This window comes from Aethalodelphis obliquidens, unplaced genomic scaffold (genome assembly GCF_003676395.1).
Source record: "Aethalodelphis obliquidens isolate GAN/ISIS:26980383/991018 unplaced genomic scaffold, ASM367639v1 scaffold29, whole genome shotgun sequence".
NCBI classification, from domain to species: domain Eukaryota; kingdom Metazoa; phylum Chordata; class Mammalia; order Artiodactyla; family Delphinidae; genus Aethalodelphis; species Aethalodelphis obliquidens.
This window is the reverse complement of record NW_020837973.1, coordinates 9,269,169-9,282,132: the sequence shown is the minus strand read 5'-3', so window position 1 is coordinate 9,282,132 and position 12,964 is coordinate 9,269,169. Positions and strand designations below refer to the sequence as shown.

Below are 12,964 nucleotides of genomic sequence, written 5' to 3'. Positions count from 1 at the left end.
ATAAACATTTTCATTCCAACCAAAAATAGTTTTCTTTGATTGAAAACAATAGTTAACAGTCATTTCCCTGTTGTGATGTATCATGCATCTTGAATAACCAGGCAGACCAATTGGTTAGAAGAAGAGTCTGTGACAAATACATAGAGATCTAGTTAACTGTCTCCAGTAGCTATTTTTATTTTTAAAAAATTTTCAGTGTGACTTCAAGAGCCTGTGTTTCTTGAAAATAGCTCTTTAATAAGGACTGTGGTGTGAAATGTCTTTTTAAAATAATAAAAGTAGCAAATGTGTTCTAATTATCTCCCAATGCCTTCTTACAAAACTCATCACCCAGAAATCTCTTGAGATGTTTTAGATGTTTTGTTTAGTTTTTGCTCTCAGAAAAGAATGTAATAATCAATGTATACTTCTTCCAGACTCTAGAAACTGTGTTCCCAAGGATGTTGTACGTTGTACCAAAGTGGGAAATCTCTGCCGGTTAAACTTAATGATAGGATGGGTGTGATTGAAAATACCTCGTCAAATAATCTCTATTTCAAAAGTAAAATGTACAGAATTGCTTCAGCTTGGCTGCCTCAAAGCTGCCATTTCTCTTACAGTTGATCAGTTTCTAGGTATAAGAACCAGTCTCTCCTGGAGAAGGAACAGAATCACCTTGGTGACATTAATAATAACGATCTCATGTATATTTACAACAGTGCTCTCAGCCTGCAGTCTTGAGAGGGGTGTGTGTGTTTGTGTGAATGGGGCATGCATAAAGGGAGATAAAGAGAGTTGGCCTCCATAAATATCAGTGTGCATTCGTGGGCAGGAATAGGAAACCCTCTGACAATTTTGCTTTTCCTCAAGGTCATGAAATAATGATCTTTTGGCATGATTTCTCTGGATAGGCTCCTCCATAAGTCAAGTTTACAGTTTTCTAAACCCCACTTTTGAGACATCCATCTTATAACCTCTTAAATTCTATTATCTTTCAGAAACCTCCTGCCCCACCAGCAGAAATATAACTCTTCCAAAGCTAAAACTATAAGCACTCCTGACCCTTCTTACCTGATTTTTCTATTTCAGTTATATGCAGCTGTTACAAGTAATTTTCCTTTCTTAACATCCTTGACTTGTAAAGAGTGTCATTGTTCCTAATGAAGATTGTGGAAGGAACTGCCTCGATCAGTTGTATACATATAGTCTGTAAAGATCTGCTAAGTTCCATCAGTTAAAATTCTCTCTGAATAATATAGTAACATAATTATATATTCAGGATGTTTGACATAAGGATGAAGGATACTGATACACGAGCATTCAGCTTCATTTGATGAAAAGACAGATGAAGAAACCAGACTAGTGTCAGTTCACCGGTCCCCTTTGCAGGTCATCTGGCCAAGTTCACACACACAGAGGCTTGAGCGGTGCTGCTTCTGCTGCCAGCCAGGATTGACCACATCACAGGAAGCAAAAAGGAGGACATCTGATTTAGAAAGTGTTTCATGTAGCCTAATCGTTTTTTTTTTAGTCCAGTTGAAACCAGGTTTAGGGTTTTCCCACTTTTCAGAGTTTATCATGTGAGTGACAAAGCAAGATCTATCAAAATATGAATATTTCGCTTCCCTCTTAATTCATTAAACTCCTTCTGTTGCCAAAACTTGGCCTTTGTTCACTGGTGCCAAATAGAAACGCAGAGACAGAGTTTTGGGTGAGGTAGAAAGAAATAGCTTTATTGCTTTGCCAGGCCAAGGGGACCACAGCGGGCTACTGCCCTCAAGACAGTGTGTCCGACACGGGAGGGGGCAGTGAGGGGTCTTATAGTGTTCAATGAGCGGGGTGTGATCAGCTCATGGACATTCCTCTGATTGGTTGGTGGTGAGGTAACTGGGAGTTAGCATTATCAACTTTCTGGTTCCAACTGGTCTGGGGTCTATGTGCTTTGTGGGCAGCGTACAGTTAACGTCTCCCACCTGGTGGGCGTTTCAGTATCTGCAAAACAGCTCAAAGGACATGGCTCAGAATATCATCTATAGTCCTTGGGGAAGAACTAAAGGTACTTGACTGTTTAATGGCTAAAGTATTATTATTTTGTCTTGCTTGCCTGTTTTCCTTTCTTTTTGCATTTTCTCACTTCTCTGATTCAATGTATTCTTTGGCTAAAGTTTTTCTACAGACAAAAGCAGGTGGACGACATGGGTGGGAGTCTATTCCGGGAAGACCTTACAGTGTCCTGCTCGGTTACACTTCCCTTCTCACAAAAAGAAATATAATTTTTTCTCTCTTATTTAAATGTGTTTATGAATCAGTCTACATTAATGAACAGGTTGGACTAAGAGAGGAAGAAAATAGCCTTGGGAAGGGGCCAAAATGAACTTATCAAATAAAGACTCAGCAGATAAAAGATTTCAAGAAATTTCTACTATTACCATTTACTTAGAACCAAGTTGGAAACACACCAAAACAGTCGTAAATATTTATATCATGATGGAAGATTCTACATATTAGTATGTGAGGTTGTAGTTACATTCTTAATTTTTTCAACAAAACCTAGATCTTTATTTACCGTAAAGAAATTACTATGTATACTGTTCCTGCTTTTCAGCAGTTTGATCCATGAGCATTTGCTAAGTGCCTGCTGTGTGCCAGGGAAGGGCCAGGGAGGCTGAAATAAACATGGCAACCTCTTCTGCCCTTCAGAAACTCCTCCTCTAGTGGAAGACGGTGGTACCCATACAATGAGTCCTAGTGTTATATCTTAGTATAATATAAAGCTAAGATTAGGATAGTATAGAAGGAAAACCTGGGAAGGGAGTGGCTAACTCAGTGAGTGTGGTCACAAAACGTTTCAAGAACCAGGTGAGACTGGGGTCAAGCAGAGAAAGGGCATCACCAGTCAATGCTTTGGGAGATGCTCGAGGCCAGAGGAACAGCAGGAACACCCTGACGCTGACGTGGGAGAACTAACTCCAGCATCTGCAGGCAGTCTACAAACCTAGCAGACTTTAGGAAGTGCAGCTTGTTTAGTTGTTTCATTCCAGGTGATAAAGGGCGTTCAAAGCAGAGCTAAGAAGAATAGACTTGAGTCTGTGAGGAACAGAGAGCTATGGCGAAGCTTTGACCAAGAGAACGCAATGGTCAGCTATGTCTGGGAGCAATTTTACAGGACAGAGTAGAAGCGGGTAGGGAGGGGAGAGGTGACATTAAGAGCAGAGCTGTGAATTGATGGGCTGCCCTGCAGGCTTCATTTCTAAGGGACCTCCTGTAGACAACTGTAAATATCAATATTTTGTTCCATTCGATTAATTTAACCACCACTGATTCATGGCTATGAGAACTATCTCCATAGCTGTTGTAGTTCTGCTTTTTATCTTGGAATGTTTTTCTTCTTTTTAGTCATACTATTCTTATTAAAATGGCAGCTCCGTTATCTTATCAAACATTAGAGAAGTTTTACGGCACATGCCATTATTTGTATGTAACTGAGGTTTAATAAATCAAATCCCCCAAAACAAAAGGATTTCAAACACACATAACTATGCTAAATTATGGATAATGCAGTAGACTCAGCAAAAGTCCTCCTGGAACTGCAGAAATGATTTCAATATAGTCTTTAAAATGTACATTAATAACCAGATCATCTCAATTTATAAATCAGATCTGGGCTTATACCTTTGCAGGGAACAATTTTTTTTCTATCACAATATTTGGAAAGAATTTGGTTCTTTGGTGCTTCTCTTTTTTTAAATTTATTTTGTTACGTCTTTATTGGAGTATAATTGCTTTACAATGGTGTGTTAGTTTCTGCTTTATAACAAAGTGAATCAGTTATACATATGTTCCCATATCTCTTCCCTCTTGCGTCTCCCTCCCTCCCACCCTCCCTATCCCACCCCTCTAGGTGGTCACAAAGCACCTAGCTGATCTCCCTGTGCTATGTGCCTGCTTCCCACTAGCTATCTATTTTACGTTTGGTAGTGTATATATGTCCATGTCTTTGGTGCTTCTGAAAGCAGAAAATAAACTCACAGCACTTGTTCTTCTAGTCATTTTTATGTATTAAATATATATATTTATATGAAAAATGATACAGTGATTTTTGTACAAGAAGATGGTATAGCGGGTTTGTGTAATATTTGCATACCTTGATCTGGTCCATTAATTTATAGCTTTACTCTTTTTTTTCACTTTTAAAGACATTTATTGTTTTTTTTTCAAATTTTATAAGCAATACATGTTTATTGCTGACTACTAGAAATACATGCAAGCATAAACTAATAATTAACAGTCACCCATAATCTCACCCCCCAGAGATAACCATCGTTAGCATTTTTATACATTTCCTCCCAATGTCTACATATCTTTCTACTCTTTTTTTTTTAACATCTTTATTGGAGTATAATTGCTTAAAATGTTGTGTTAGTTTCTACTGTATGACAAAATTAATCATCTATAAGTATAAATATATCCCCATATCCCCTCCCTCTTGAGTCTCCCTCCCACCTTCCCTATCCTACCCCACTAGGTGGTCACAAAACACCGAGCTGATCTCCCTGTGCTATGCAGCTGCTTCCCACTAGCTATCTATTTTATATTTGGTAGTGTATATATGTCAATGCTACTCTCTCACTTTGTCCAAGCTTCCCCTTCCCACTCCCTGTGTCCTCAAGTCCATTCTCTAGTAGGTCTGTGTCTTTATTCCTGTCCTGCCCCTACGTTCATCAGAACCATTTTTTCTTTTTTTCTTAGATTCCATATATATGGGTTAGCATACGGTATTTATTGTTCTCTTTCTGACTTACTTCACTCTGTATGACAGACTCTAGGTCCATCCATCTAACTACAAATAGTTAAATTTCCTTTCTTTTTGTGGCTGAGTAATATTCCATTGTATATATGTGCCTCCTTTTCTTTATCCATTCATCTATCGATGGACACTTAGGTTGCTTCCATGTCCTGGCTATTGTAAATAGTGCCGCAATGAACATTGTGGTACATGTCTCTTTTTGAATTATGGTTTTCTCAGGGTATATGCCCAGTAGTGGGATTGCTGGGTCGTATGGTAGTTCTATTTTTAGTTTTTTAAGGAACCTCCATATTGTTCTCCATAATGGCTGTATCAATTTACGTTCCCACCAACAGTGCAAGAGGGTTCCCTTTTCTCCACACCATCTCCAGCATTTATTGTTTGTAGATTTTTTGATGATGGCCATTCTTACTGGTGTGAGGTGATACCTTATTGTAGTTTTGATTTGCGTTTCTCTAATGATTAGTGATGTTGAGCATCCTTTCATGTGTTTGTTGCCAATCTGTGTATCTTCTTTGGAGAAATGTCTATTTAGGTCTTCTGCCCATTTTTGGATTGAGTTGTTTGTTTTTTTGATATTGAGCTAAATGGGCTGCTTGTATATTTTGGAGATTAATCCTTTGTCCATTGCTTCGTTTGCAAATATTTTCTCCCATTATGAGGGTTGTCCTTTCATCTTGTTTATGGCTTCCTTTGCTGTGAAAAAGCTTTTCAATTTCATTAGGTCCCATTTTTTAGTTTCGTATTTATTTCCATTTCTCTAGGAGGTGGGTCAAAAAGGATCTTGCTGTGATTTATGTCATAGAGTGTTTTGCCTATTTTTTCCTCTAAGAGTTTTATAGTGTCTGGCCTTACATTTAGGTCTTTGATCCATTTTGAGTTTATTTTTGTGTTTGGTGTTAGGGAGTGTTCTAGTTTCATTCTTTTACATGTAGCTGTCCAGTTTTCCCAGCACCACTTATTGATGAGACTGGCTATTCTCCATTGTATATTCTTGCCTCCTTTATGAAAGATAAGGTGACCACATGTGTGTGAGTTTATCTCTGGGCTTTCTATCCTGTTCCACTGACCTATATTTCTGTTTTTGTGCCAGTACCATACTGTCTTGATTACTGTAGCTTTGTAATATAGTCTGAAGTCAGGGAGACTGATTCCTCCAGCTCCGTTTTTCTTTCTCAAGATTGCTTTGGCTATTTGGGGTGTTTTGTGTTTCCATACAAATCGTGAAAATTTTTGTTCTAATTCTGTGAAAAATGCCATTGGTAGTTTTATAGGGGTTGCACTGAATCTGTAGATTGCTGTGGGTAGTATAGTCATTTTCACAATGTTGATTTTTGCAATCCAAGAATATGGTATTACTCTCCATCTGTTTGTATCATCTTTAATTTCTTTCATCAGTGTCTTATAGTTCTGCATATAGGTCTTTTGTCTCCTTAGGTGGGTTAATCCTAGATATTTTATTCTTTTTGCTGCAATGGTAAATGGGAGTGTTTCCTTGATTTCTCTTTCAGATTTTTTGTCGTTAGTGTGTAGGGATGCAAGCGATTTCTGAGCATTAATTTTGTATCCTGCTACTTTACCAAATTCATTGATTAGTCCTAGTAGTTTTCTGCTAGCATCTTTAGGATTCTCTATGTATAGCATCATGTCATCTGCAAACAGTGACAGTTTTACTTCTTCTTTTCTGATGTGTACTCCTTTCAGTTCTTTTTCTTCTCTGATAGCTGTGGCTAAAACTTCCAAAACTATGTTGAATAATAGCAATGAGTCTGGGCAACCTTGTCTTGTTCCTGATCTTAGAGAAAATGGTTTCAGTTTCACCATTGAGAACGATGTTGGCTGTGGGTTTGTCACATATGGCCTTTATTATGTTGAGGTTGGTTCCCTCTATGCCTACTTTCTGGAGGGTTTTTATCATAAATGGGTGTAGAATTTTGTGGAAAGCTTTTTCTGCATCTATTGAGATGATCATATGGTTTTTCTCCTTCAGTTTGTTAATATGCTGTATCACATTGATTGATTTGCGTACATTGAAGAATCCTTGCATTCCTGGGGCAAATCCCACTTGATCATGGTGTATGATCCTTTTAATGTGCTGCTGGATTCTGTTTGCTAGTATTATGTTGTGGAGTTTTGCATCTATGTTCATCAGTGATATTGGACTGTACTTTTCTTTTTTTGTAACATCTTTGTCTGGTTTTGGTATCAGGGTGATGGTGGCCTTGTAGAATGAGTTTGGGAATGTTCCTCCCTCTGCTATATTTGGGAAGCGTTTGAGAAAGGTAGGTGTTAGGTCTTCTCTAAATGTTTGATAGCATTTGCCTGTGAAGCCATCTGGTCCTGGGCTTTTGATTGTTGGAAGATTTTTAATCACAGTTTCAGTTTCATTGCTTATGATTGGTCTGTTTATATTTTCTATTTCTTCCTGGTTCAGTCTCGGAAGGTTGTGCTTTTCTAAGAATTTGTCCATTTCTTCCAGGTTGTCCATTTTGTTGGCATATAGATGATTGTAGTAATCTCTCATGATCCTTTGTATTTCTGCAGTGTCGGTTGCTACTTCTCCTTTTTCATTTCTAATTCTGTTGATCTGAGTCTTCTCCATTTTTTTCTTGATGAGTCTGGCTAATGGTTTATCAATTTTGTTTATCTTCTCAAAGAACCAGCTTTTAGTTTTATTGATCTTTGTTATTGTTTCTTTTATTTCTTTTTCACTTATTTCTCATCTGATCTTTATGATTTCTTTCCTTCTGCTAACTTTGGGCTTTTATTGTTCTTCTTTCTCTAATTGCTTTAGGTGTGAGGCTGGGTTGCTTTTGAGATGTTTCTTGTTTCTTGAGGTAGGATTGTATTGCTATAAACTTCCCTCTTAGAACTGCTTTTGCTGCATCCCATAGGTTTTGGGTCATCGTGTTTTCATTGTCATTTGTTTTTAGGTATTTTTTGATTCCCTCTTTGATTTCTTCAGTGATCTCTTGGTTATTAAGTACTGTCTTGTTTAGCCTCCTTGTGTTTATTTTTTTTCCCAGATTTTTTCCTGTAACTGAGATCTAGTCTCATGGCATGTGGTCAGGAAAGAAACTTGATATGATTTCAATTTTCTTAAATTTACCAAAGCTTGATTTGTGACCCAAGATATGATCTATCCTGGAGAATGTTCCATGAGCACTTGAGAAGAATGTGTATTCTGTTGTTTTTTTGATGGAATATCTATAAATATCAATCAAGTCCAGCTTGTTTAATGTATCATTTAAAGGTTGCGTTTCCTGATTTATTTTCATTTTGGATGATCTGTCCATTGGTGAAAGTGGGGTGTTAAAGTCCCCTACTATGATTGTGTTACTCTCGATTTCCCCTTTTATGGCTGTTAGCATTTGCCATATGTATTGAAGTGCTCCTATGTTGGGTGCATAAATATTTACAATTGTTATATCTTCTTCTTGGATTGATCCCTTGATCATTATGTAGTGTCCTTCTTTGTCTCTTGAAATAGTCTTTAAAGTCTGTCTTGTCTGATATGAGTATTGCTACTCCAACTTTCTTTTGATTTCCATTTGCATGGAATATTTTTATCCATCCCCCCACTTTCAGTCTGTATGTGTCCCTAGGTCTGAAATGGGTCTATTATAGACAGCATATATACTGTCTAATGTCTGTCATAATGGGTCTTGTTTTTGTATCCATTCAGCCAGTCTGTGTCTTTTGGTTGGAGTGTTTAAACCATTTACATTTAATGTAATTATCAATATGTATGTTCCTTTCACCTTTTTCTTAATTCTTTTGGGTTTGTTTTTGTAGGTCTCTTCCTTCTCTTGTGTTTCCTGCCTAGAGAAGTTCCTGTAGCATTTGTTTTAAAGCTGGTTTGGGGGTGCGGAATTCTCTTAACTTTTGCTTGTCTGTAAAGCTTTTAATTTCTCTGTTGAATCTAAATGATATCCTTGCGTGGTAGAGTAATCTTGGTTGTAGGTTTTTCCCTTTTATCACTTTAAATATGTCCTGCCACTCCATTCTGGCTTGTAGAGTTTCTGCTGAAAGATCAGCTGTTAACCTTATGGGGATTCCCTTCTATGTTATTTGTTGCTTTTCCCTTGCTGCTGTTAATATTTTTTTCTTTGTATTTAACTTTGATCGTTTGATTAATATGTGTCTTGGTTTGTTTGTCCTTGGATTTATCCTGTATGGGACTCTCTGTGCTTCCTGGACTTGATTAACTATTTCCTTTCCCATGTTAGGGATGTTTTCAAGTATAATCTCTTCAAATATTTTCTCAGACCCTTTCTTTTTCTCTTCCTCTTCTGGGACCCCTATAATTCGAATGTTGGTGCATTTAATGTTGTCCCAGTAGTCTCTGAGACTGTCCTGAATTCTTTTCATTCTTTTTTCTTTATTCTGCTCTGCAGTAGTTATTTCCACTATTTTATCTTCCAGGTCACTTATCCGTTCTTCTGCCTCAGTTACTCTGCTATTGATTCCTTCTAGAGAATTTTTAATTTCATTTACTGTGTTTTTCATCATTGTTTGTTTGCTCTTTAGCTCTTCTAGGTCCTTGCTAAATGTTTCCTGTATTTTCTCCATTCTATTTCCAAGATTTTGGATCATCTTACTATCATTACTCTGAATTCTTTTTCAGGTAGACTGCCTATTTCCTCTTCCTTTGTTTGGTCTGGTGGGGTTTTACCTTGCTCCTTCATCTGCTGCATATTTCTCTGTCTTCTCATTTTATTTACCTTACTTTGTTTGGGATCTTCTTTTTGCAGCCTGCAGGTTCATAGTTCCCATTGTTTTTGGTGTCTGCCTTCAGTGGGTGAGGTTCGTTCAGTGGCTTTTGCAGGCTTCCTGGTGGCGGGGACTGGAGCCTGTGTTCTGCTGGGTGGGGCTGGATCTTGTCTTTCTGGTGGGCAGGGCCATGTCTGATGGTGTGTTTTGAGGTGTCTGTGAACTTAGTATGATTTTAGACAGCCTCTCTGCTAATGGGTGGTGTTTTGTTCCTATCTTCCTAATTGTTTGTCATGGGGCATCCAGCACTGGGGCTTGCTGTCCATTGGGTGTGGCTGGGTCTTGGCGTTGAGACGGAGATCTCTGGGAGAGCTGTCATCGACTGATATTTCGTGCCAGGAAGTCTCTGGTGGTCCAATGTCCTGAACTTGGCTCTCCCACCTCAGAGGCTCAGGCCCGACAGCAGGCCTGAGCACCAAGACCCTGTCAGCCACATAGATATGTTACAGGGTCTTTTTCCTTCTAGGGACTCAGCCAGGATTTCCAGTGGGCCCTGAGTCCAAAAATTGCCTCTATTTGGGAACTTGCCAAACACGACACAGGAGAGACTTCAATATTTTCTTGGAGTTGGATTTGCTCTCTTGTACTTCTCCCATCGCCACAAAAAAAATCCTTCCCTGAGTAGCTGCTGCTCCTTTATCCTTAATTCCCCAACTGAACACTCTTGTTACTCTTGAAAGTTACCTAAATTTTATAAAAATGCCTCAGTTGCATGTTATAAGTCTTTTCCAATGTGTCATAACCATCACTATCATATTCCATGAAATCAGGCTAAAATATAGGCACGTGATTTAGGACCTTGTTTATCTGGTAAAAGAAAACAATAACTTGCACTTGTTCTACAAAGTGTGCCATGTGTGTGTGTGTTTAAGGAATTCTTAAAAAACTCTGGAAGTGAAATGTGACTACTTTGGTATAAACCAAGTGAGTTGTCACAACCGGAAAACAATTCAGTTCCCTTGGTGTGATTTATGGGTATTCCACTGGGTCAAGGCAAAGAAAATTAGTAACTGTAAGAAAGTAAACTGTGTACAAAATATTTCTTACTACTGAACTTCTCTTCCTTTTTTAGATCTTCTTTATTAGGGAACCATCTTGAAAACTAAGGCATTATTGTCAAGGACCATTCTGTTGTCAAAAATTCTTTTAAATTATTTCCTTTTATATACTTCAGTTATAGAAATTCTCCAAAGCCTCTGTTGGGAGTTAAATATAATTTAGTCCTTGACATAATCATACATTTTATAAATTCGTTTTGAGATTGTATTTTTCTCATTACCATTCATTGTCAAACAATACTTTTTGTAAAAATAAAAGTACAATAAGCAAGATAGCATGAGGTCACTATTTAATATATTTAATATGTGAGATGTCAGTTAAGTTGGATTCAGTATCTGTCCTCAGGTGATGTTATCTCTGATATTGAGTTGGAATAGGAAGTCTCCTTTCTCAAGAAATACAGAGAAATTGAAGATGGGAGCTGTGTGTGTGTGTGTGTGTGTGTGTGTGTCTGTGTGTGTGTGTGTGTGTGTGTGTGTCTGTGTGCCTGTGTTTTGTTTGAGTGTATGGGGGGGGCAGTTTGTTCATTCAGTCATTGCAAGTTATGACCTGGCAACATAGTAGATATTCATTCAATCATTTTACACACTGTGACTAGAGACACGATTTTTATGTAAAATTAAAATGAGAATTTTTATTCATAAAATTCCTGACTTCCAAGGACCAGGAAGTTCTGCTTTGAATACATCATTCATTCTCGTATTTATTATAAGTTCAAAAGTTCATGTGTAGCAAGTCGTGAAGCCAGTATTTTCACCCACATCCTGACTCCTGATCCAGACCATCCCCACTATACCACACTGAGGGGAAATATAATGTTATGTGAGATGAGATTGCAGATCTGTGCTAGAGCAACACAAACAAACACACGACCAATGAATGGACAGCATGCTGGTTCTTTTAATTTGCTTCTCAACATTTACCAAGTGACATCCACTTAGCCAACATCCCTTTTGCCTTTAATTGTCATCTGTCTTCTCCCTCCCCCTTATTTCTTACTTTCCCTTCTCCTCCTCTAAGACCCAAAGTATGGATGGCAGGGAACCCAGACAGAGTTAGTCACAAAGCCCTACCTAAGTCCCTTCTCTCCATCTCCATCTTAAATCTTAATTTTGACAATTAGAACGATGAGTGTCTTTTTCTTTTAAGACTAAATTTTAAGGCATGTTCTAGATAGTAGAGTTGACATTATTTTTCCAGTCCTTAGATACCTCCATCCTTTTACTGATGACATAAAATGAGTTAATATTTTTGGCTTGTTTCTATAGCTACAGTTTCAAGAATATATAAACAAAATGAAATGTAAAAGAAAATAAAACTCTTTTCCAAGGATAGTATTTCCTAACCTAGTGTACCTTATAACTCCAGTAGGAGCATATGGTAGGTAAAAGTAAATTGATCAGATCATTATCGGAGAACATTATTCTCAATTTTTGTTCCTAGCAGTATTCAAGCTTGTTTAAGTCATTTCAGGGCGGGAAGCTGAGGTTAGGCATGTAAGCAATTACTATTCTGAAGGAGTACACCTTTTTATTTTTCAGAAAGAAAAAAAAAGATTATAAATGCAAATGGTACCACTCTTAAATATTCAAAAGCTTATCAGAGTGAAATTTAAGTTGGAAAAAAGGTCTATGCCTTAGTAAGCTAAAATCTAGAACACTAACATTGTCCAATCTTTAGACAAATTAAAATATCTTAAAAGACTGTCCAGTTTCTTGAGCCTTCTCTTTGGCAGTACGTGTTGTACCAATATCGATGGTGGTGCCCACCCCACCAGCCTCAAGCACAGGACATACTAACCGGGAACATTCTAAAGAGAAGAGCCTCTTGGCTTTGCCTTTTCTTTCTTTCTTTCTTTCTTTTTTTTTTTTAACATCTTTATTGTAGTATAATTGCTTTACAATGGTGTGTTAGTTTCTGCTTTATAACAAAGTGAATCAGCTATACATATACATATATCCCCATGTCTCTTCCCTCTTGCATCTCCCTCCCACCCTCCCTATCCCACCCCTCTAGGTGGTCACAAAGCACCGAGTTGATCTCCCTGTGCTGTGCGGCTGCTTCGCACTAGCTATCTACCTTACATTTGGTAGTGTATATATGTCCATGCCACTCTCCCACTTCGTCCCAGCTTACCCTTCCCCCTCCCCGTGTCCTCAAGTCCATTCTCTATGTCTGCATCTTTATTCCTGTCCTGCCCCTAGGTTCTTCAGAACCTTTTTTTTTTTAATATTCCATATATATGTGTTAGCATATGGTATTTGTTTTTCTCCTTCTGACTTACTTCATTCTGTATGACAGACTCTAGATCCATCCACCTCACTAGAAATAACTCAATTTCATTTC

The 12,964-nt window shown here is 37.9% G+C and overlaps 1 protein-coding gene across 1 annotated transcript in view; it reads left to right on the top strand.

The window, feature by feature from the left end:
* CTNND2 (catenin delta 2) overlaps positions 1-12,964 on the top strand; it is a 257,170-nt gene that overhangs the window by 73,619 nt on the left and 170,587 nt on the right. The gene's annotated exons all lie outside the window — the stretch shown is intronic.